The 4,920-nt window shown below is 41.8% G+C and overlaps 1 pseudogene; it reads right to left on the minus strand.

Annotated features, from left to right (window-relative positions):
* Positions 1-3,915: 3,915 nt before the first annotated feature.
* Positions 3,916-4,685, minus strand: LOC114690558 (annotated as a pseudogene).
* Between the last annotated feature and the right edge of the window lie 235 nt (positions 4,686-4,920).

The raw sequence follows: 4,920 nt of genomic DNA on the forward strand, positions 1-4,920 counted from the left end.
TTTCTACTCCAAGCCCTTAGTTTAGCCGAGTGGGTAGCTTAGCAGGGTTTGGGGTGGAGCATAACTAGACTAGGAAGCATTAACAGGCAATGTTCTCTGTTCACTTGGAGCTGGAGTGAAGATAGCTCAAGGCAACTTTGAAAACAAACCCTCAGATTTTATTTTACAAAAAGATATTAAGACATATTTTCACTGTAAAGAAGTAATCTTTTTTGTGAAATTTTATTCATTCTCAGCCAATCAGGGTGAGGGATCCCTTTCCTGTCCCATGTCAATTTTCCTTCTTTTTATCTTGCTTTGATTTCTTCTAAGATTTTGATCCCTTGATTTCAAGGATTGATGAGGGCCAGCATTCTTTTTTTTCCTAAAACTTCTTCAGGCTGAATAGGAATATAGACCTGTGATGATTTGAATGAGAATGGGTCCCCTAGGCTCACATGCTTTAATGCTTGGTCCTCTGTTGGTGGAACTGTTTGGGAATAATTAGGAGGTTTGTCCTTGTTGGAGTAGGTGTGGTCTTGTTGGGGTAGGTGTGACGCTGGGGATGGGCTTTAAATTTTCAAAAGATGACGTGCAACTCCCAGGGTTCTTTCTCTGCATCCTGCTTACAGATCGAGATGTGAACTCTCAACTCTTCCTGCCATCATGCCTTTGCTCCGCCATCATGGACACCTAACCCTCTGAACCGATAATCCCACTTAAACAGTTTCTTTTGTATGTTGCCTTGGTCATGGTGCTTTGTCATAGATGGAAAAGCAACTAAGACAGTACCCTATGCATGGACCACACACTTCAAACTGTCTGATTTAAGGGAGACACAGGAAGGTCTTAGCCTGGAAGTTAGAGGATTATGATTTGAATGGAATCGGGAAGAAAAGATGTCATTTTTGAGGATACCAAACCACATGAACAATAAAGTTTACAAAGGTTATTCTGTTAAATCCTCGGAGTAACACCTCAGAGAAGAGGATTTTTCCTGTCATGAACTTCTTGAGAACTGTGACGCTAGTGAATTGTGACACTTGGCACAGCTATGAGCTGATCCAGCTCTTCTTCTTCTTCTTCTTCTTCTTCTTCTTCTTCTTCTTCTTCTTCTTCTTCTTCTTCTTCTCCTTCTCCTTCTTCTTCTTCTTCTTTTTTTGGTTTTTCAAGACAGGGTTTCTCTGTGTTGCTTTGCACCTTTCCTGGAACTCGCTTCGGAGACCAGGCTGGCCTTGAACTCACAGCAATCCGCCTGCCTCTGCCTCCCGAGTACTGAGATTAAAGGCATGTGCCACCACCACCCGGCCAGCTCTTCTTATTCACAAGTTTCACAGTGCTTTCTGCAGCCAGGGTGACAAACACAACATGGAGCAGTTGAAACTGAAGAAGACAGAAACACAAGAGAAAAATCTTCTGCCCTCACAATAAGCAATGGACCAGGAGAAATGAGCAGGCGAGTTGTGACAAGGAGGGAGCTCTGATATGCAAGACTGCCTTCTTCTGCTAATCTGGTCCCCTATTTAACCTTGTAAAAATGTAAAGAGCAAGTTTAAGTAGCTGTACCGCCCCTTTCACATCGCCGGGAACCACAGACAACGAAGGGTCATGCCTGACTCTACCATCTGCCGGTCTGTGTGACAGGAAGACTTCCACATCTGTAGAGGAAGAACCTGGCCAGAGGTGGTGAAATCTAGAGTAAGATCTACAATGGTCGAAGATATCTTACCAGCAGCAGAATGCAGTTTAATCAGAGTGTCATTTTTGTTCAAATGATTTTAATTATTGGAATGCAAAGATTTTAATATGCAAATTAAAAAACCTGTAAAAAAAACTTAAGGCATAATCTGTCAGTGGTTTAATTTGGGTATCAAATCTTGAAGGACTAAGGACACATTGCCTGAGTTGTCAGGTGTATGTACACATCTGTAACAGGCTTCTTCTTTTGGGCCACCACCGGCTCCCAAATCATGACATGGAGGCTTATTGTTAGTTATGAATGCCTTATTGTAGTTCTTATCTTAATCTGTTTCACTTTATCTACACTTTGCCTCAGTGCTTTTTACCTCTTCTCTCTCTCTCTCTCTCTCTCTCTCTCTCTCTCTCTCTCTCTCCTCCTTTCACTGCTTCTCATGTCTGGCTGGCAGCTGCCTGGCTTCTGACCCTGGGCATCTTCCATCTCCCTCTCCTTTTCCCTCCATCTCCTCCTCCTTCTATTCTCTCTCCTACTTAGTCTCTCTGTCCGCCAGCCCTGCCTAGCCATCCTCTGCCTAGCTATTGGCTATTCATCTCTTTAATAGACCATTCAGGTGCCTTAGGGAGGCAAGGTGAAACAGCCACACATCTTTACATAATTGAACAAATGCAGCATAAACAAATGCAACACATCTTTGCCTAGTTAAACAAATGTAATGCACCTTTACATAGTTAAATATTCCACAGCACACATCACTCTAGTTTTGGGGTTTTTAAACTTTTGTTTATCTTTCTCTTGCATGGCAGAGTCTTTACTTTTAAAGGATATCATTAGACCAAATAATAACAGGTAACAAGTTCTTGAGTCATATTATATAGTAACTTTAATATAAATGGTGAGACTAAAGAGAAGTACTCATGTTCATTATTCTAATCCTCAGCAGGAATGGACCAATTTAAACTGGCTGCTGCCTAATGCAAGATACAATAACTATTTCTACTACTTCAGAAAGTAAGTATGGTGGTTAAACTTTGTTGTCAACTGATGGTATTTGGAAACACCATGGAAGCAAATCTCTGGGCATGTGTGATGGTTTATATTGATTGTCAGTTACACAGGATATAAAATCACTTTGGAGACAAATCTTTGGGCATATTTGTGAGAGATTTTCTAGAACAAGTCAACTGAGTTTGAAGACCTAGCCTCCTAGTCAGAATTAAAAGGAAAAAGTGAGCCAAGCACGAGCTGTATCTCTTCCTCACTGCAGATGAAGCATTAGTTGGATGTTATCAAGCTATCCTTCGGGCTGGTGCTCTCCAAGGTACATGATTTTAAGTTCTAGATTGTAAACGTTGAAAATTAATAGCAGTGAACTCAGGGCCAATTTGTCTTATTATATAATAATAAGTAGTCATCTGTGTCTTGTGTACTTACGCTAATTTGTGTGTCAGGGGTGATGATGGAGGTTCATCTCTAAAAAATAAACGGCTTGTACAAAACAAAGTGAGGAGAGTACTGAGATTTAGGACTGAATTCACCAAATTAAAAGGCAGTTGTTCTTATTGCAAATGTATTGTCTCTTTAGTGTCTTTGTGTAAGTGAAATAATGCCCTACACACAAAGATCACCACCTCTGTTCCTTAACAGCTGTGATTAAGTTACCTTCCATGGTAAAAGGGACTTTTCAAATGTGGGGAAGGATCATGAAATGAGAGGGTTATTCTGAGTATCTGTGTAAACCTTGTATAATTACAAGGATTCTCATAAGAGTGAAGCAGAATGTCAGAGATAAAGAAGACATGTATTGTGGTGTGAAAATAACATGTCCCCATAGGCCTATATATCGCCACCTTGAGGGGCCAGCCTCCAAGGCAGTGCATGGGGACTTATAAACTAAGACTCTAGGGAATCAAGACACCCACACACTCTCTTCGTGTTTCCTTTCTTTATTCTCCTCTCTTGTGTCTTTTTACAGCGTGTATACCCCCAACAAACTCTTCCAGGCAATACAGGAGTCATACAAAGGTTACATTCCACTTTTAAGTGGATGATTACAGAACCCACGACTATGTAAACATTTTGAACTAACACCCTGGAGTCAGAAGTCGTAAATCCGCATGCCCTCTCCCATCTCAGAGGCCAGGAGTGTCTCGGGACATGGAATGCCTGGAATGTCATAAATTCTCTAGTTTGGGCTCAGGTCAACATTTCTGAGAGCGCGTGTATATATATTTAAGGTATGATCATTTATTTGTTACCCTTAAAGACTTATTTTTGACTGGACTCAGATTTGGAAGTAGAAGCTCTCAGTGAGGATAGTCTACGTTTCTTGGTGATCTATTCCTGGTCCTTTTCTTGGGCTTCCTTCATTCTCTCGGCCAAAAGTTTAGCATATTCTGCAGCCTCTCCCTTGTTTTTCTTTGTTCCTTGTTTCTTCAGAACAATCTGCCAGCATTTTGTGTTGCAGGACACGTGGAGTAAGAAGACGCTGAATCTTGGGTGCTTTGGTCCTGGGCTTCTTACCTTCTTTGTTTAACGGCTTTCTCTATTGGCAGACATCATCTTCTTTAGAAAGATTAAAAAACCTTCGGATTCTGCTAGCTCCTTTAGGTCCTAACCGACGAGTCACAGTAGTATCTGTCAGTCCAGGAATATCTTTCTCTCCTTTTTTTTTTTTTTTTTACAATGGGCAGGTTGAGAACATTCAGGTTGGCATCCACCTTCCATCTTCGAACAGACTTGTGCTTCCTCTCTCCTGTTCTCCGACAAGAATGTCCCTTACTCAAAAACACACTCTGCCATGGGTCAACACGCCTTGCTTCATGGGAAAACCTTGTTTGTCATTCCCGCCACTGAGTAGGAGCACACGATCCTTCCACTCTCCACCCAGAGCATCAGCAGCTACTTCTGTGGCCGTGTGCTTCTCATAGAACATACTGAAGCTTGCATCGTCGTCCACTTCGATGAGTTCCTGACAGCGGGTGGCGGGGAAGGAGATACTCAGTTTCATCTTGGCACAGCCCACTGCCTAAGAGGTACCCACGAGAAAGCGCACGCATATCTTTTAGTATCAGCTCAGTTGGCACTTTCTGAGAAAACCATGACACTATATCACTGAAATCTTAAAATGTACTTTCTACCCTGTGTGTGACTCCTGACTATCAAAAGAAACCTGTAGTCCTTTACTGGGGCTACCGAGTCAAATTATTTTCTGTAGCCCTGACTAGTCAGAATTTATTTTCACA

This window comes from Peromyscus leucopus, chromosome 16_21 (assembly GCF_004664715.2).
Source record: "Peromyscus leucopus breed LL Stock chromosome 16_21, UCI_PerLeu_2.1, whole genome shotgun sequence".
Lineage (NCBI taxonomy): Eukaryota > Metazoa > Chordata > Mammalia > Rodentia > Cricetidae > Peromyscus > Peromyscus leucopus.